The sequence below is a fragment of the Panthera pardus genome, unplaced genomic scaffold, assembly GCF_024362965.1.
Source record: "Panthera pardus isolate Hobbes unplaced genomic scaffold, ASM2436296v1 HiC_scaffold_14, whole genome shotgun sequence".
Lineage (NCBI taxonomy): Eukaryota > Metazoa > Chordata > Mammalia > Carnivora > Felidae > Panthera > Panthera pardus.
The window spans coordinates 1,438,525-1,459,227 of record NW_026526699.1 but is presented as its reverse complement, the minus strand read 5'-3'; positions in this window follow the sequence as shown (position 1 = coordinate 1,459,227).

Sequence of the window (20,703 nt, the reverse complement as noted above, 5' to 3'; positions counted from 1 at the left end):
TGCCAGACACACGGGGCAGGTGTTTCTGCGGGGCCTCCGCACCTGCCGATGCCGGAGGAAAGGCCGCGGGGTCCTGTCCGCGGGCGGCCTCGTTTCTGACCCGAGCGCAGGTCACACCCGGTGCTCACTGTGAAAATCTGCTGCGTCGTGCACTTGGGATTTGTGACGTAAACTTCAGTAGAAGGAAGACAGACGGGTCATTCCCGGGGACGATCGGGGACGCGCTCTTTTAGGAAAGGGACTGGGACGGGTCCCACTGTTTTTATCCGCATCTCCTCCTTGGGACAGGGTTACGGGTCCCAACCCTGCCGGACTCAGGCACGCCCCAGCGACCCTGCTGTGGCCAAGTAAGTGTGGGAGGGGGTTATGTGTGTCACTTCTTCCTTTCAGAGGCTTCTCCCGCCATTCTCTCCCTCCTTCTCCCTTCTCCTTCCTCCTCCTCCTTTCCTCCCTCCTCCTCTTGCTGGTCCACTGGTCGGTGGTGTCTTACCTGTGCCAGTGGATGGCTTCGCATGGGCAAGAGGCAGAGGGGGAAAGCCAGCAACAATGGTGTGCGTTAAAGATGGCCTGGAGTCACAGCAGGGAGAGGGAGGAGGAGGAGGAGGGGTGAGGATGAAGAGGAGGGGAGGCGGGGAGGACTGCCTACCTAACTTGGAGATGTACTGAAACACTCCAGTACTCACACAGTGTGGCGTTGGGGAGAACACACACACATCGATAGGACAGAAGAGGACCCAGCAGTCGACCCACGTGAACACCGCCAGCCCGCCTCTGACACAGGAAGGAAAGCAAGCATTGGAGCAAGGGCAGTTCCGGCAACAAACGTGCTGGAACATCCGAACGTCCTCCTAGGAAAATGAACGAGCCTGATGCAGACCTTACACATCTCATGAAGACTGACTCAAAAAGGATCATAGGCCTGAAGTGCAAAATTCTATAAAGTTTCTAGAAGAAACTCAGGAGAAAACGCAGGTGACCTTGGGCAAGGTGAGGACTTTTCAGCAGTGAAGGAAATAACTGATAAGCTGGAATTAAGTTTTCAAACTTTTGTTCCATGAAGAACACTGTCACACGGGGAAGGAAAACCACCCCTGACACGGGATTTTGTCACCAAGATACATATACAAAGACTTCTTGAAACTCAACGGTCACAAACAACCCAATGAAAAAATGGGTCACTGACTAGAAGAGACACCTCACCAAAGGAGACAGACTGATGGCAAATAAGCATTTAAAAAAATGCCCCACATCATCCGTCAGAGAAAAGCAAATAAACACGTATCACTAGGCACCTGTAGAACAGCCCAAGTCCAGAAAGCCCAGATCACAGACAACACTAATTTCTGGAGAGGACATGGCGAAGCCAGAACTCTTGCTCATGGCTGGCAGGGATGCAAAATGGCGCAACCACTCTGGAAGACAGTTTGGTGGTTTCTTAAAAAACTAAGCATAGTCTTGGCCTAAGTCCAGCAAGCTCCCTGGTATCTACCCACTGGAGTTGAAAATTTATGTCCACACAAAACCTGCACACATTTATAGCATCTTTAATCATAACTGCCTCGCCTTAGAAGCAACAAAGATGTTCTTCAGCAAGTGAACAGGTAAACTGTGGAACATACAGAAAATGGAATACTGTTCGGTGATAAAAAGAAATGAGTTTGAAGGTATGTCACCATGGCGGCCTAAGACAGCCCTTGTTTTTGTCCCCTCCAACAATGAAAATTAACGAAGATAAACAAAATTGACAAATATTTAGTGATGCTAAGACTCAAAATCAGAAATGGAGAGACATTACGATAGATACCTCAATAATAAAAAGGATCCTAAAAGACTGCTACAAATAATTGGAAACCACCAAACTAGATAACCTAGAAGTATGGACAAATTCCTAGATACACACAACCTACCAAGATTGAATCAAAATGAATTAAAAAACAGGAACAGACCAATAAGAAGAGATTCAATCAGTGACCAAAAATGTATCAACACAGAAAAGCCCAGGACCAGATGACTTTCCTGGTGAATTCTACCAAACATCTGAAGAGAAATCAACACCAGTCTTTCTCAAATTCCTGCAAAAACTTCAAGAGGAGAAAACACTCCCAAACTCATTTTACAAGGCCACCATTACCTGGCTAAAGGCAAGTAAGAATAATACAAGGAAAGAAAACTACAGAGCAATATTCCTGAAAAACACAGATGCAAAAAGTCTCAACAAAATATTAGCAAACTGAATCCATCAGCACAACTAAAGGATCAGACATTATGATATACTATGATTCATCCCTGGGATGCCAGGATGGGTTCAACATACACAAACCAATAAACCTAAAGCTGCACGTTAAAAGAATCAAGATAAAAATCATACAATCATATCAACAGATGCAGAAAACACATTTGGCACAATATAATATCCTTTCATGATAAAATCCCTCAACAAACTGGGTACAGAACATACCTCAACATAATACAGGTGACCTACGACAAGCCCACGGTGAACATCATACTCAATAGTGAAGGTTAAAGCTTTTCTTCTACCGTCAGGACAGGATGCCCACTCTCACACTCCTGTTCAACACAGCACTGGAACTCTCAACCAGAGTAGTCTGGCAAGAAAAAGAAATAAAAGGCATCCAAATTGGAAAAAAAAGTAAAATTGTCTTTATAGACGATACGCTCTGAAACACAAGATCTGAAGGACTCCAACAAAAAAAATTAGAACTAACCAATGAATTAAGTTTCCAGATACAAAATCAACCCACAGAAATTAGCTGTGTTTCTAGACACTACCAATGAAATATCCAAAAAGCAAATAAAGACAAGTATCCCATTCACAATGGCACCAAAACCAAGAAAATATTTACGAATAAATTTAGCCAAGGAGGTGAAAGTTCTGCACAATGAAAACTCTAAGACCCAGGAGGAAACTAAAAAAGACACAAGTGGAAAGATGTTCTGTGTTCGTGGATCAGAAAAATTACTGTTGTTAAAATGGCCATACCACACAAAGCCATCTATAAGGCCATCCCTATCAAAATTTGAATGTCATTTTTCACATAAATAGAAAAAAAAAAATCCGTAAACGTATGGAAGCACAAAAGACCCTTAAGAGTCAAGACAATCCTGAGAAAAGAACAGACCTGAAGGCATCACACTTCCTGATTTCAAGTTAAAATACAAAGCTGTAGTGATTAAAACAACATGGCACTGATCTAAAATTAAACACACCGACCAATAATGGAATGGAACAGAGAGCACCGAAATATACCCTTGCATATACAGTCAACTCATATTTGACAGAAGAACCAAGATTACTCAATGGGAAAAGGCTGGTCTCTTCAATCAACCGTGTTGGGAAAGCTGTCTAGCCTCGTGAACAAGAACAAAACTGGACCCCTAGCTTACACCATCCACCAAATAATGTGAAGCTGATTAGTGATGCAGAATACCCGAAACCACGGAAACCTTCCGAAAGGGTGTGGGGAATAGGCTTAGGGATCCCCTGAGCTTGCACCAATGGGTCAATAAGGCATAAAGAAGTAGAAAGCCACAGGATGTATGTGTCCAAGATTAGGTAAACAGGGCAAAGGCTGCCAGTATAGGACAAAGGTATAGGAATAAGAAATCTCAGGATGAAAACCTCCAAGATGAGGTAAACAAGATTAGGTATGCAGGGCGGAAATGCTTCCCAACTTAGTACAACAGCAGAAAGCTGCTTTCACAGGAAGGAAGGACCAAAATAGGTAAACAGGTAAATAGGACTTTAGACCTCTACGGTATGAAGTTGCCCAGAGAGGCGCTAATTAGCGACAGAAAGGCGCCTTGTTGACCCTGAGGTAGCATCTCCCTCTCATCCCCCAAGCTAGCTAAGATAAACAGATGTGGTGCCTCATGCCTGCTGTAAACAACCATCTGCCCAGCACCAGACTTTGTTTTGTATTGACCCAAACCCCTAAGACCGCATACCTTCAAAATCCTCTTTCCCTCATATCTATGAGTTAACATCCATGGTTTCATTGTCTCTTTGTGCACGTCCATTACGCTTGTAAGCCTTCTGAACCTAATAAAAATGGAGCAAGGACCTTTACTCAAGTCTCTTGTCTCCTCCCGGACATTAGCCTCCCTCACATTTCAATCCTGCGTCCACTCTCTTGCTGGACAAGAGAGAACTCCAGACCCAGAGTCTACGACAGAAGGGAACACAGTGAAGAAGCACCCTGACATTGGTCTTGGTAATGATGCTTTGTCTAGGACACCAAAATCACAAGCAACAAAAGTGAAAATTAGTAAGTGGGATTACCACAAACTGAAAAGCTGTGTCAGCAAATGAAAATCCACAAAATCAAAGACAACCTACAGAATGAAAAAAAAAAATTCATGAATCAGATATCTGATAAGGGGATGTTAATATATATAAAGAACTCCTACAACTCAAAGCCAAAACGGTCGATTTAAAAATGGGCAAAAGAAGTGAATAAATGTTTTCTCCAAAGAAAACATCCAGATGGCCAGCAGGTACGTGAAAAGATGCTCAGCATCACTCAGCATCAGGGAAATGCAAGTCAAACCCACAAGGAGACATCACCTCACACCTGTTAGGATGGTCATCGTCAAAACCAGTGGAGATAACAAATGTCGGTGAGGATGCGGAGAGAAGGGAGCCTTGGCGCACTGCTGGTGGGAAATGGAAGCGCTAGGGTTGCCATGGAAAACAGCACGGAGCCTCCTCGGAATGTTAACAGCTGAACTACCCGATGGTCCAACGGTCCACTTCCGGGTGTATTTCCAGAGGGAATGAAACACGGTCTCAGAGAAGTGTCTGCACTCCCACGTTCACTGAAGCATTATTCGCAACAGTCGAGACACGTTAACAGCCTAAGCGTCCACGGGCGGGTGAGTGGACAAAGATGTGTGGACAATGGAGTTCGGCCTCAAGAAAAAAAGAAAATGCTGCCATTTTCAACAACATGGATGGGCCCTGAGGGCATTAAGCTAAAAAAAAAAAAGTCAGAGAAAAACAAATACTGTATGATCTCACTCATATGTGGAATCTTACAAACAAAAAATAACTCAGAGGCAGAGTGAACTCAGAGAAAGAATGGTGGTTATCAGGGGCTCGGGGGCTGGGGGAAGTAGGGAGAAGTTGGTCAAAGGGCCAGACTTCCAGTTAGAAGGTAAATTCTGGGGATCTGAGGTACAGCATGGCAATTATAGTTAATACTGTAGAGTAAACCTGCAAGCTGGAAGACAGTAAATCTTGACTGTTCTCACCACAAATAATGCTAATTATGTGAATGTAATGCAAAAGCTGACACCTCCATCAAAGTTCCCATCAACACACATTCACCTTAAACTCACACAATGCCGATTATAACTCGGGAAGGCTGGGAAAGAAAAGGAAGTGAGCCCTCAAGCCCCGAAGAGACGCGGAGGAACCTTGGACGCGTATCACTAAGTGAGAGCAGCCGCCCTGGAAAGGCCACCGGCTGCATGATTCCAACCGTATGGCATCTGGACAAGGCAAAACCAAGGAGACAGTAAAGGATCAGTGTTGCCAGGGCTCGGTGAGGATGAACAGGGGATTCTTACGGGAGTGAGAATACTGTGTGCGGCCCCGTCGTGGTGGATATTTTCTATTACACCCTTGTCCAACAGCAAGCCCACGGAACGTCCACCACCAGGAGCAAACCCTAGGGCAAACCGTGGCCTCCGTGATGAGCTGTGGTTGTAGGTTGAGAAGTAATGAATGGCTCAGCCGGCAGAGGAGGTTGATAAAGGCAGGGGGGGTGGGGGGTGTGCACGGGGCAGGGAGACATGGGAATCTGTACCTGCCTCTCAATTTTGCTGTGGACCTAATGCTACTCTAAAAAAATTAAACTGTTTCCTATTTTTAATGATAGTTGTTCTAAGCTAAGTTTACAGAGTTGGTTATTACACATGGATTCATAAATGCTTATTTGCACAAGTGACCTGCTGTTGCACAGACTGCTCTGAGACGGGCTTTAAGTAGGCCCCACGCCAACTTGGGGCTTGAACTCACCACCCCAAGATCGAGAATGCCATGCTCCACCAACTACACCAGCCAGGCACCCAAAACAAACTATTTTAGGGGCGCCTGGGTGGCTCCATCAGTTAGGCATCCGACTTCGGCTCAGGTCGTGATCTCGCGGCCTGTGAGCTTGAGCCCCACGTCGGGCTGTGCTGACAGCTCGGAGCCTGGAGCCTGTTTCAGATTCTGTGTCTCCCTCTCTCTCTGGCCCTCCCCCCATTCATGCTCTCTCTCTCTCTCTCTCTCTGTCTCAAAAATAAATAAACGTTAAAAAAATTTGTTTTAATAAATATTTTAAAATAATGACTCATTTTTAAGCTTAAATTCATGTAAATGGCCCCAAATTGCCCTCTTACTAATTGCTACCCAAATACAGCCTGTGAGAGCTCTGAGACTCAGCCTCCTCTCTCCTAGTTTAAAACGGATTTAAAATGCAAATGCAGCCACCACCATACCCACCACACTTGCTCCTCCTGAGCCCCTGCCCCTCCCAGGTACCATTCCCCAGGACCCTGGCCTGACACAGGAGCCATGGCAAGGGGGGCTGCCACAGGGACAGGGCTCCCTGGCTTCCTCCTTCCCCGTCCCCCACCTGTGACAGAGGGACTGGGGGACTGGGGGGGACCAGGTCCTGAATCAGAAACGAGCCTCCCTATCAGTTCACCAAACACAACAGCTCAGGGAGGGGGTGACTCAGTCAGCACATCCCCAGCTGTCCCACAGGAAGACCCCTCCCGAGGGACCCCCCCAGACTTCTCCCAGTCCTGCCTCCTGCCAGTGCCTTCCAGGCCGGGTCATCCCCGGCCAGGGCTCCTCTCCACAGACGGGACGTTCCAGCCACCCCCCCCCCCCCCCAGGGCTCCTGTCTGAGAGCCCGGGGCCAGGAGAGCCCCAATCACCCATGTGTGCTCGAATCCTCCCGGTGACGGGGGGGGGCTCACCACCCGTCGGGCAGCCTCCCACGGGACGGTGGGAAACCCCTCCCTGCTGGCCCAGCCCTGCAGACAGCACCGCTCCATCCTGCACCCCCACTTCCTGCTCTCCTGAGTCGGGTCTTCTCCGGCGGGGCCCCTGCCCCCAGTCACCCCTGCTCCCAGCCGCCCCCACAGCCCCTCAGGTCCCAGAGCAGGCAGGTGCCCAGGGCCCCTGCTCCCCACAGACCCTTCCCTCCTGCAGCCTCAGGGGCAGAGCAAACCCCCCAGCGCCCACACGGGCACCAGCCGGGGCTCCATCTGGCGGCTCAGAGGGAACCGCTGGGGCTCGGGGGGTCCTGCCGCACGTCCCGCTTGCTTTCTGCCCGTGCGCGGCTTCTAACCTGCACCCACGTTCATCACGCAAGGACGACGTCCTCGCCCTGGAGCCGGACTCTGCTGCCCCCGAACGCGGCCCCACGGCCTGAGGTCTAGGACGCGGGTCCCCTTGTGATCCAGTCGCGGGCTGGGCCCTGAGGCAGGACGCCGGCTCCACATTCTGGAAACCCGGAGCCTCTCCCTACAGAGGAGCTCCTTACTCCTTCCTGACACACGCCCTCCTCCTCCTGCTGCTGCTCACACCTGCAGTTAAGGCCACGGAGCACAGCAAACACACCTGCCCTTCATCCCTGGGCTGAGCTGCAGGGGACACCCAGCAGGGCGCTGGGCCGCCCCTGGCAGGGCTCCCTCCCACCCACGCTCGGGCATTTGCTGCAAAGCCACTCACCTGGGGACTCAGGCAGGTGTGGGCGATGCACGGACCCCGCCCTGAGTTCCCCAGGGGGCACAGAGCCAGGGAACCGTGGGGACCCAGGCGTCCCGACTGCTGGTGCCAACCCCGCTGTCTAGAGACGCGCAGCCCCGTTCCCAGAGACCGGCCCGAGGGTGAGCGCAGGGGACGCGTGGGCCTCCCTCCCAGAAGACCCTGTGCGTGGCCAGGCCTGGTCCCCGTCAAGTGCATGAGCTCAGACCCCCGAAGGCAGCTCTCTGGGCCCTCACCTGTAGGGGCTTCTCAAGGGGCCTCACCTGGGAGCCCACATCTGGGGGAACCTTACCTGGGGTCCGTATCTAGGGGGGTCCACACGGAGGAATCCTCACCCCAGGGTCCATAACTAGGGGGGGGCGGTCCACACTTAGGGGGCCTCACCTGGGGGGCCTCAAGGGGGCTGTCAGAGGCCCCGACTGGGGAAGGGGCCCGAACCCTCGGGGCTGCGGCCTGAGATGCAGGGACAGGCGTCTGAGACTCAAGCAGGCCTCTCGCTTCGACCGCTGACCCCCACCTCACCTCCCTTCCGTCGGGCTCGGTGCCTGGGTCACGGGCCGCGGGCACCGCCGCTCCCTCCTGGGACAGGGGGCCGGGTCGGGGTGGAGGAAGGGAGTCCTCTCCCAGCCACAGGGCCTCTGCTCTGGCGCTCAGGGGCCCCGCTGGGGGCAGGGCAGGAGGCGGCACCTGCCCGGGGGGCGGGGCGGGGGCGGGGCTTGCCCCTGGCTGAGGCGCAGGGCAGGAAAACACCTGCTGCTCCCGCCCCTGAGCTGGCCGAACTGCCAGGAGGCACCTTGGGCAGAGGAGAGAACCATCTGCCTCCCTGGCACACGCGGGCCTCCCCGCGGCGGCGGCTGGCAGATGACACCGGCGGGGACCACGTCGCCCCGGGCACGTCGGGGCCCCTCCTCTGGGGCCTGGCGATGGCCCTCGGGCTCCGTCGGAGGATGTGCGCTCAGGCAGAGGGAGGGTGCGGGCACCGCCTCCCCCGGGTCCGCCGCCCCGTCCCCCGGTCCGTCTGACACGGGCCCACCGGCCGAACCGGGTCTCGACCTGCCGCCCGGAGACCCGCTCTGCCGGGGGGAGGTGGGGGGTGGCGGGGAACACCTGCCCCGGGCGGTGCTGGCGCGGAGGGGACTCCGCGGACCGGCCGCTAAGGAGGAGTTCGGCCCGGGAGGGGAAGGGGGCTCCGCGCGGGGACCTCCCGGCCGCTCGGGCTGGATGGGCATCCTGCGGGGACGCGGCTCGGGGTGCGGCTCTCCGACGTCGTCGTCATCGGAGCCGCGGGGCGCAGTCACGTCCGGATCCCCACGTGTGTCCCCATCTGTGATATCGGCACGTCTGGCACGTCAGGTCTCAGATCCCCACATGTGACGTCATCTGTCACAGGCGCAGGGCGCATGTCCCCTCCTGTATCAGCCCGTCCACGTCATCTGCCAGAGCCGCACGTCCCAAGTCCTGCTCTAGAGCCGCAGGTCTGACGTCATCTGTTGTATCATGCATTTCACGTCCCGGAGCCACACGTCTGGCGTTGCCTGCAGAGCCGCCCGGCACAGGTCATGTCTGGATCCCCACTTGTGACGTCACCTGTCAGAGCAGTGCGGGCATGTCACATGCTAGAGCCGCAGGTCGCATGTCCTGTCCTGGATCCCCACCTCTGATGCCGTCTGTCGTATCCACAGGTCGCGCACCTCACGGCCAGTATCAGCCATCCAATGTCCTCTGCTGGGCTGCACGTCCCACCTCCGTGTCACCCTGTCCGCGTGCTTTCTCAGAGCCCCACAGCCCACCTCACGTCCCGGGTCCCCACGTTCGATGGTCCATTGTATCCGCAGGTCAACGTCCCTGAGCCGCACATCAGAGGGTCACCACCTGTTACCTTCTCAGGTAGCACATCACATCCAGAGTCACACGTCTGTGGCCGCCATCTAGGGGAGCTGCAGGGCGCACGTCCTCTGTCCCCGCCGACCGCGTCCACAGCCCCAGTGGCTCCTCCTCCCGAGCCCCACGCCCTCCCGAGTCCTGGGCTCCACTGGAGCGCGGGTAGCACGGGCTGGAGGCCGCACGAGCCCGTGGCCGGGCCGTGCCCGCAGGCGTGGGGTGCAGGGCCCCCAGGGAGCCCCCAGCCACCCACCAGCCCACGCTTGACGGCCCGGCCTTTTTCCTGCAGACCCTGGCCCCGGAGTGTCGCAGAGAGACCCGCTGGGGCCTTGTCGGGACGCGCGGTGGGGACCTCGGCCTTGCTGGACGGGACTCCCGCGGGCCCTGGGCTCGGGCAACAGCTGTGGGGATCCTGAGGCGGGGCGGGGTGGGCCCAGGCAGTGAGAGCTCCTGGACCCCGCCGACGTGCACGGTGGACCACACCAAGTCCACGACGTGAGCGCCTGCTTGAGGGCGCCCCTCCCCGGGAATCCTCGTGCCCAGCGACCACCGGTGTCCCAGACCCCAGTTCGCCATGAGGCTGAGCCCTGACCTGCACGCAGTCCCTTCTGTACAGGTTTCTCCCTAGGGGGGGTCTCAGCCAGGGGTCCAGGCAGCCTGGGGGACAAGCAGCTCTGCTGTGTCCTCGTCAGGGGATCAGGCCGGGGTCTGAGCTTCTCTGTGAGCTCCTGCTTTCCCAGGACAGGAGCTCAGCCAGCCAGGAGAGAGGGTGCGAAAAGCCAGCGTCCGGTGTCCTGCCCTGCGACTGCCCAGTGCCCAGCCCTCTCTGGTAACAGTCCCTGATGGGGACCACCTCGGACCTGCTGCCTGGCCTGGCCAATCGGAGCCCGGTTCTCGGACTCTCGTGATTGGCTCAGAGTATGCCTACGACTCACATCCATCCAAGCAGAGCCCCGGGAGCTGCGTGGCCGGTCCCAGAGGGAGCCTCTAGACTGTGGGATCTGAACCTGGGCAGGTGGCCTAGAGGTGGGGTGGCCATCTGCCCGGGTGCCCCGTTATGTAAAGTAAGACAGGGGTTGCGTTTACGTAAGTTAGTATGGTGTGGGGGGGGTGAGGGGGCTATCGTTACATAAACTTATGCAGAGACTGGCGTTACATAAACTAATAGAGAGACTGTTAGACAGACTACCGCAGGGGCTGCCTTTATAAACAGATACAGGAATTGCTGTATAAACACAGGGACTGTCACCATATAAACTAATACACTGGGTGCCTTTACATAAACTAACACAAGGACTATTCTTAACTAGCACAGCAGCCACCTTCAGGGAGCAGCTGGCATTATATAAACCAATACAAAGATGAAGCCATAAAACGGACAGAGAAAACTGTCCATGGATCTAACTTTTTGAAGTCCTGGATCGTGTTCAGTCAGACGAGTCGGTAAATCTCCTACTTTCTCTAGGCCAGTCTGCCCTGGGTTTTCCGTCTCTCGCACCCGGAGGGGCCTGGCACGATACGCTCCAAAGTCCTCCAGGCACTGCCTCTACGTCTCCCTGTGTCTCTTACCCACAGCCCCCTGCCTGGGCCAGCTCACGGTCCAGAGGACAGCACGCTGGGGGGAACAGCCCGAAGATCTGTGGCTTCAGGAGCACTGCCAGGTTGACCACATGTCCTCACAGAGAGATGCCCGGCACTCGGCGGCTCTTGGAATCGGTCCTGATTCTTGCTTAGTGTGCAAAAGAAGAGCGTGCCGGGCAGGTTCCCGCTAAAACGGGCTGGGGATAAATCGTTTCTCTGCAAGAGAGGCATCCTTCCTAATGCAAAAAGCATGAGTTAGAGGGAACTGGGCCCGGGGCATTACTGTCCCGAGGTGGCGGTGGGGGAGGGGGAGGGGAGCCTGGGTCACGGGCCATCCAGGTGTGGAGAAGTTTCCACAGCAAACAGTCACTCTGGCAGAGGAGCTGCCTGGGAGGACCGGTCGAGGCTCTCCGGACACCGTGACCACACACACTCCAGACTCCACCAGAGCCATCGATACTCCTTCCCGATAAGCGTAACTCCCCCGGGGAACCAGGGCCACCTGTCGTGAACTCGGCGTTTCTCCCAGCTCTTACCCTGAAACCGAACAGAGGCGTCCGTCCTCTTCCGGCCGCGGCCGCGCTTCTCCGAAAGGCACGGTGCCACGTACCGCAGCTCCAGGAGCACAGCCAGGCTGAGCCTGTTTTCCGTCGGGTGGATCTGTCCACCGCGCAAACAGGTGGCTGGTGTCCAGGCCTGAGGCTGGCTCAGACCTACACACCTAGTCTGGTTAGGGATGAGCGGGGCCAGGGAACGAGGCGCCACCGTGTCCGACGCTCCTGTCGTGACGCGGCTGCCCTCCTGAAGTCCTAGCGTGGGTGGCACTTCTGTAGGAGGCGCACGTGGCTTCCCGTCGACACGGCAGCAGTCACTCACACCCTCTGTTCTTTTCCCTAACACAGTAACTGAAGAACCGCTAAGAGCTCGGTGCCCTGCTGGGCAACGGTCTGTGCAACGGAGAGGCTCTGTGACTATGGCCCAACGTCTCCCCAGCCCTGTGACAGCAGCACGTGAAGGAAGCTTTTCTCACCTAAGGAGCAGGAAGGTGATACCACCGGGGCAGGGAGTACCCACCAGACTAGTTTTCCCCGTAGCATCTACATTAGGTTTCACTGTCCATCCAAGCAGCCATTCAGTGAATGTTAGTAGCACGTACCGTGTACCAGGCCCTGGGCTAGCTAGGTACGGTCCGTGATCGGATGGTGGCCCCACAGAGAGCCATGGAAATAGACCGAATGGTCAGAACTCCTGGTTTCAGGTGACAGGGTGACAGCAACACAATTCCAGGGCGCCTGGGTGGCTCAGTCAGGTAAGCGTCTGCCTTTGGCTCAGGTCATGATCTCACGGTTCGCGGCTTCGAGCCCCGCCTCGGGCTCTGTGCTGACAGCTAGGAGTCTGGACCCTGCTTTGGATTCTGTGTCTTCCTCTCTCTCTGTCCCTCCCCTGCTCATACTCTCTCTCTCAAAAATAAATAAACATTAAAGAAAAAAAAAAAAAAAGAAACAGAACTCCAAATGCCGGAAGTCAAGGGCATTTGTTGGTCAAGGCCCACGAGGACGGGTGCTGAGCTGGCTGTTCTCTGGGCGCCCCTCATGTTCCACTCGTCATCCTTCCTGCCCTGATCTGTCCAGGGAGGCCCAAGTCTGCCTGAACGCAGTTCCTCACCTTCTGGTTGACTCAGCCAGCTGAGGGAGTCGGAGGAGACTGGAGGACAGAAGGAGAGGGAAGTTGAGGCATTTCTCCTCTTTCCTGCTGGCCTGTGGCTCTGGCAGAGGCTGCACTTCTCGAAGGTCACAGATCTGCCTGCCCCGCTCTCCCGGGGCTACACCGCTCCCTGGCCCCCAGAAACCTTGCTCTTCCCTTGTCACGCAGACGGGACCAGGATAAAGACTCCCGGCTGTCGCGAGGCCCAGGGCTGCTCTGGCAGTACGCGGGTCCCCTTCACTTGCCTGCACCCCTGACAACTCTGGACTCTTCGGTTGTCCGTGTCGGGTTGCCATCCGGTCCCTCCCGGATCCCACCTGAGTCAGGTGTGCCATCACACTACGGGAGGCAGAGAGGCGTGAGCTTCGGGAGCAGCAGACACCAGACAACTGAACATCCTCCCGTCCCCTCACTCCCGGCTCCAGCTCCGTTCTGTCCCATGATGGGCCAGCCTCTCCAGGTGGTGGGAAACGTGGGGGTCCACAGACCCTGAGCCTCATGCCATCGGGCCACGGCCACTACAGAAATACACGCCGTGTGTGTTCCACCTTGGAAAATATCAAGGAAGTGCTCCGACTGCTTTGGTCCATCTTGAACCCCAACAGGTATGGGGTCAGTGCTTCTCGGGGGTCACTGAATGCTCGTCAATGTTAACGTGTGAGTCAGATCGACACTATTGCTTCCCCGATGTCCTCTCACCGTTCCGGAGAAGGAGCCAGAGACTGCTGACTCTCGGGCTCCAATTCTTTCTTCATTAAATCCAAGAGCAATGTACCAAGCAGGCAGAACCACTTAAATGAGCAACTGGAAACACACCTGGGGGTCGGGTTTCTAGATCGTCACCCCAGATCTGGGCCCAGGTGTCTGGCTGTGTCTGGGCCCTTTCAGGGACCGCCGCTCCACGAACAGGCTCAGGTGTCTGGCCGCACAAATAATGATGCTTGTTCAGGAAAATGAGACGAATGCCTGAATGCTGGGAACGCGTGACTGCATTCCCGGGGCTGTATCTTTGGGACGATCCTGTCTTTATCTGACATTCAGGTGGACCACTGTTCCTAGAACTGAAAGGCAAGTGAGAGGCGACTGTGCAGGAAAATCACTCACAGGGACAGAGGCCTGGTCCTCCCGCACAGTCGGGACTGACGTACGTGTGCCCCTCTGAGGACTGCGCGTTCACAAATGGCTCAGCCGGACGACACTGCTCGGCAAGACGGGCCGCGCGGCCCAGTCCTTTCAGACAGTGACTTGCCCGCACGCGGTCCGGGTCAGGTGCGCACAGACTAGCGGCGTCTGGCTGGCAGGATCCCCGCAGGTGGGGGGACGGAGCATCCCGCCTGCCCCACGGCGAGAGTCACCCGGTGGGACCAGAGACCGCGAGAGGGAAAGGCTGTCTGAGGGAACAGCGTGTTGGATTTCCACGGCAGAGGAAGGACGGTTGACACACGGGTCCCGGGAAGTGCATCACGTGACTGTCACGTGACAAATAAGAAGAGCGATGACTGTCCAAGAGAGCGAAGCGGCGCTGGCGCCATTTAAGACGTCATCAGGCATCCCGCGGGCTCGTCAGCCTGCTGTGCCGCAAACGTTTTAAGAGGCGATTTCCATCTCCCTTCCAGCGGCAGCTGCTGTCTTTTTGTTTGCGGACTGAGATTTGTGTCAGTCAATGACTCACCGATCTCACGGACCCAAACTCTAGCCTGTCTGAAGGCACCGGTCTGATCTCTTCCTAACATCGTGGGCGAGCACCTGCACGCGGCTGGCGTCGCGGTCTCAGGTCCGCCTTCTTCATCTCGGATTATCCAGTGATGCGCGGAGAGGGCCCTCGGGGCTCGGAAACATCCCCTGGTCCTTCCTGTGGGCTGGGGCAATTGAGCCCCCGGGTTTAGAGGAACACTTTCTTCCAGAATGAAGACTGCAATTCCCAGCCCCCCTCGCAGGAAGGCTGTGTCCCAAGACAGTTTCCACCAATGGCATGAGGAAGGAAGTGACTCGTGGTGCCTCTGGTTATGCCCCTGAAGCCCGCCCTTCCTTCCTCTGCCCTCCCCCGACGGTCACGGGTGAGCGTGCGCCATCTCGGGTCACGAGGAGCAGGAGGCTCGGCCAGAGCTGGGACAGCAGAGCTTGGGGACGGGCTGTGCCGGTCCAATTTCCAGACACATAATTACGAGCGGACTCAGAGAATGGAAGTCCCCCGCCCCCCACATCCAGGTGTGCTCGGCGCTGGGCAGCGGCAGCAGAGGGGGCCAGGTGAGGCCCGTGGCCAACCCTCATCTCCAGTCCTCCCACCATTCTGCGCACACCCGACCCGTCACAGAAACCGCCTCCTGCCTGATCAGCAGAGTCACCATGTGAGATAGTGACTGGTGGCCGGGGTCACATGAGGTCGCGTCACCGTGGGCGAGGAGCAGCCGGCCCCACTGTGACACCCTCACTCCTGGACCCGAGGCTCAAGTTTCCCACCCCAAACAGGGGAAGGCAATCTCTGGGCTGGGGAAGAGAAATCTGAAAGAAAGAGGAGACGAGAGGAGGGTCTGAGAGGCCCTCCCCCAGCACCCTCCCCCACACCAGCTCTGAAAGGCAGAACGGCAGGCACCCCCCCTCACCCCAAAATCTGAGGCCCGAACACAGGGGACTTGGGTTGGCTTCCCACCTGGGATTCTGGGAGCAGTGGCTTCAGGGGACCGCGCACAGCCAGAGCGAAGGCAGGGGGAGAAGAGCTGGCAGATGGGGCTTCAGGGTAGAGAGGACCCAGGAGAGACCCTCTGGGTTTGCACATCCCGATAAGCGGGGGGGGGGGGGGGGGGGATCAGTGTGGTGCCCTGAGTCCCACAGAAGGGATGGGGCACCAGGGACACGTGCTGGGTCAGGGGACGTGAGGTCAGGCACGCTGACCATGAGGACCAGACCCTGAACGGGGACGTGCGTGGTCAGCAGACGTCGGCACCGGACGTGACGACTGAGGGTCCCACCCTGACCCCATGTCAACCTGAGAGAGGACGGAGAAGGCCCTGTGTTGTCTAGAAGAGGAATCTCACACCCTGACGGACGCCATTCACCCGGAACGGAATCTTTTTCTGCCATTAGGCAGAGTGAAGGCTCTGGAGGAAACCTATAGTCTGAAGGAATCAAGTTATTTTACACACCTGAGTTGACTGCCTGGCACTCTGTGCCTCTACACTTACGAGCACACTTCTTTGGGGAAAATAGTTACTGTCAGCCTCACAAACATCAAATTTGCGCTAAGGCCCAGGAGGATCAACATCAATTTTTCTTCTTAACCAGGAAGCAGGGTTTGCCCAGGGCCGAGGAGGCGGGTGTGGGTGTGACCCCATCTGGAGTCTGGAGGGTGGGTTTAGAGGGACCTTCAGGGACGTCAGGGTGGGCAGAAGGGCTGCTGCGCCAAGGACTGGGAGTAGCAGGGCGGGGATGGGAGGCGCAGGACAGATGGAGGGAAGAGGACGGAGAGAAAAGGAGGACAGACAGCCGGGCTGGCGAACGCAGCACTGGGTTAGGGAAATCCCGGGGGCGGGGCTGACCCTTTCCTCAGCGCGCCCCCCCCCCCCCCGCCCCGATGTGGGAGCAGCCGCCTCCCCCCACTCTGGGAGGACAGAGTTGGCACAGAACTTCCTCATCAGACGCCGGCTCCTTCAGTCGTTCACGGGAGGGTCACCAGTCACGTGCTGAGATCCTGGCAGTGTCCGCTCAGGGCTGATGACTGGTGACCGGAGCTGACAAGGTCCCTCCCGCCTGGGAAACACACCACATGCAACAAAATACGTAACACAGTGATGATTTCAGACAGCGGAAGAGGCTACGACGGAAATGAAGGCCGTGAGTAAAGGGGAGACTAATGCGGGAGGCCACCTTCACAGCGTCCGAGAAGTGCTCCGTGACAGGACTTCTGGTGCCAAGACGGAAAGGAGGAGCATCAGAAAGAACATTCTAGGCAGAAGGAAGGCAGATGCGACGTTCCGCCAGACGCGAAAGAGACCAACCAGAAGAACCTGAGCGCGCGCGGCATGGACGGTGGGAGGGGCAGGCTCGGCCCCACCAGGTCGGGCGCAGAGGGCAGTGGGCCAGGTCAGGCGCACCCTCGTGGGTCCAGGCGCACAGTCTGGACGCCCTCCTCGCAGCAGGGGAAACAGCAGGCGCACACCCACGGTCATCCAGAAGCTGTTCCACCACCTACTGGCGTGTTCCCTATCCTGCTCGCTCGTCTTTCTCTAGAAAAGCCTTCCTCTCGGAGACCAGTTGCTCCTCTTGGGCGCCCACATGCTTTACGGAGTATTTCAAGCTCCGGCGGGGGACCCGGGGGTTCGCAGGAAGTTCCCGGGATACCTGCCCAGCCTGATGGAGGAACGCCAACCAGATGGCAGCTCGGGAGGGGACACGGGCTTGCGGGGCCCTGCGGGAGCCTGTGAGGAGCTGCGGGACTCCACCTGGTCATCCGAGCCCCCGTCCCCGCGGCCCGGGCCTGTGCCCACCAGGCAGCGTCCAGGCCTGAGCACTGACGCCGTGGGGCTTCTGACTGGGACAAAGGGTGCCACTTCTCTGAACTCGAGGGCTACCGGTTACCGAGTGTGGGGCATCAGGGAAATGCTGAGAGGACCCCGGGGGTGGCCGGGCCTGCCGTCAGCATCAGTAACCTTTCTTCAAGGGTTCTTCCATAGGCGTATCGATCTGGGGACGTTGCGGTAGAGAATGCCAACCGCCTCTCCCAGTGTGCGGGCCACTCTCCCTTCCTCTTCAGTGTGCACGGGCCATGGGATCAATGTCCATACAACGAGCTAGGAGGACAAGCACCGTGCCCTTAAAGAGAAGGGGCACGTCTAGACTCCGCTTAGGCTGTGCAATGCTGGGCTTAGTGTGCAATGTTCCCACACTAGCAACGAGAGAAGGCCAGGTCACCTACAAAGTCGTGGCTCTGAGCCCAGCAGAGAGCAGAGGATGCAGGGAGAGCAGCTGACCTGACACAAAGGAAGGAAGGTGCTTCCCAGGACACACGGGGACGGACCACTGGCTCGTCCGGGTCACAGTGAGAGCAACGCAGGGCTTTCACGGCGTAGGTAAGAACATTTCTTCTAGACTGTTCCATGGATTTCTAAAGCTCAGTAGGGGCTGGCTGGCCTGTGAGCATAGAGTTCGAGAAGCCACAGCCACGTGGTGAGTGTGCCACCGCCTGTCGCTGCTCCGCGGACCTTGCTGTGAACCCAAGAGAAAGGTCAGGAGACTGGAGGACGCCGCCCTCTGTGGTGCTCGCCCGGGAGAGGGGCACACTTGCCACTGTGGGAAAGGAATGAAGCCCTTCCAGGCCCTTCTCCCCGGCTCAACCCATGTAGCAAAACCCTCACACTTCGCGGGGAGCCCAGCAAACCCTGCCACCTGCATGACATACGTGGAGAGAGACCCTTTGTGGCCAAGGGCAGGGGTCACAGAAGCAGAGAAACACCCTCCTGGGGAAGAGCTGTAAAAACACCCCGGGCCCCGACCACAAGAGATACCTTCTGCCGGCAGACGGCAGGAAACCCCCACGCAAGACACATCAAAATGACAAGGCAGCGTGGGGCGCCCGGGTGGCTCAGCCAGTCGAGCGTCTGACTTCAGCTCAGGTCATGATCGTGCAGTTCGTGAGTTCGAGCCCCGCGTCGGGCTCTGTGCTGACAGCTCGGAGCCTGGAGCCTGCTTCCGATTCTGTGTCTCCCTCTCTCTGCCCCTTCCCAGCTCATGCTCTGTCTCTGTCTCTCAAAAATGAGTAAATGTTAAAAAAAATTTTTTTTTCCATGACGCGGCAGCGTGTGGCTGGCACTGGGGGGCCAGGATCCCCGGGAAAGCCTCGTGGAGACCTAGTGACACAGAGCCTACCTGATCCTGACACTACCCAGGACAGCAGAGAAGCCCCATCCCCCATCGAGAGGTCAGCCGGCACTGAGTACAAGTCACAGCAGAGGACCCGGGAGAGGGGCCAGTGTGCGAAGAGACCCCGCCTGAGGCACAGGCTCATAGGTACGGCCTAACGCTGAGGCTGGAGCACGGACACGGAGACAAATCCCCAGCACCTTCATCCCCACCAGAGGCACAAGGAAGCACTAGAAGAACCTGACGGCTGTGGCACACCGACGGGAACCACGAAACAGCAACATCCAACTCAGCTCGACTCCTGCTGGATTCACTCGCCCTTCCCGCCCCCCACCCCCAGCCGCCAAGAGAGGCCCTCGCTAAGCAAGAGGCGTGCACATTTCCAGGTGTAAATATTATTCTCTCCGTTTCCGTTGTCCATTCCCATGGCCAACCTTCAACTAAAAAGTACAAGACACAAGAGAAGACCAGGGGGAAAGCCCACGGTCAAGAGACAGAGCAATCGATACAACCAGACTCAGATGTGACCCAGATGTCGGAAAGCTGTCAGTGAATTTAGAACAACTCTGATCATCACATTAAAGCTTCTAGCCGAAAATATGGAGAATACGGAGGAACAAATTTCCAGAGAGACGGAGACGATAATGCTCACGTGGGAGAAAATGCATCGTAGTAACACCCGTGAGCATCCTTTTCAGACTCGGCTATGAACTCGGCTCACAGCCAAGAACACGGCAGGTCGCTATGAACCGGCCAGTGACCAACCATTCAGCTCTAAGAGGGAAACCGAGGAACCGAACACCTCTTTGACCCAGGCTGGTGTTCAGCAAACCGTGAACCAGAGTAAAAGCTTTCCTGCCGTTTGGTTTGTACTGTGCTACAGAACACCGAGGGCCGAGGACTTCTGAATTATGAACAGAGCAGACAGAAAACACGGCACAGAGAAGAAGCGCAGACTTCAGACCCCCATCTCTCGTACGAATACGGGCTCTGCCCCTTCCGGCCACGGGACTTGGACACGTGATTTCAACCTTCTGACCTCACTTCCTTCATCTGCCAAACAGACACAACCACAGTACTTGTCTCGGCGGGATGTTGTGCGGATTAAGGTCGCAAGCGGACACGGTGTTTGGCACACAATAGATGCCTGAGATACGGGGACTGTGATTGTTCAGCAGGGACTGCCCCGTCTGTCTCCCTTTGTTTCGGTTCTAAAGTCAGTCACCTTAGATGTTTACAAATAGCCAGGAGCCAGCAGAGAAATCCTGTGGAGGAGCAACGTCTCCTGAGGGAAAAAAGAAATCTGCAAAGCAGAAGAGTCAGACAATTGCACTAATGCCCACAGAGATAGCTAACGTTTCAGGCTCAGCGCTGACTCCATATGTATACGCCTCTGTATGACACGCCCTCTTTAAACTCCCAAGTTCACAGACAGGAGACGGAGCTAAGAGAGATGGAGTGACGTCACCCAGGCCACACCGCGGGGGCGGCACGGGCCCCCCACTGGCCGGCTGACTCCAGACTCTGCACAGCTCTCCGCGAAGCCACGGCCCCTCCCAGGGACAGGAGCACAAGGTCGTCTCGGAGCAGAGCCCAGGGAGGTGCAGGGGGAAGGACACACAGCACATGGCGGGGCCGAAACGTGTGAAGACGTTCCAGCGATGGGCTAGAACAGAGGACGACAGACGAGAAGCGGCCGCTGGTGCTGACAGTGATAAACAACACCTGAGTGGGGACCCGTCTGTGTGTGTCACCCTCCTCTGAGAGGAAGAATTCCTGGATAAGACAAACGTAAAACGTCAGGATTAAAATTGCACGTGAGGAGAGGCCGCCTCCGACATTTCTCAGGAAACCTGCTTCGTGAGCCGACCCTGTCGAGAGGTCCTGGGGTTCCACCC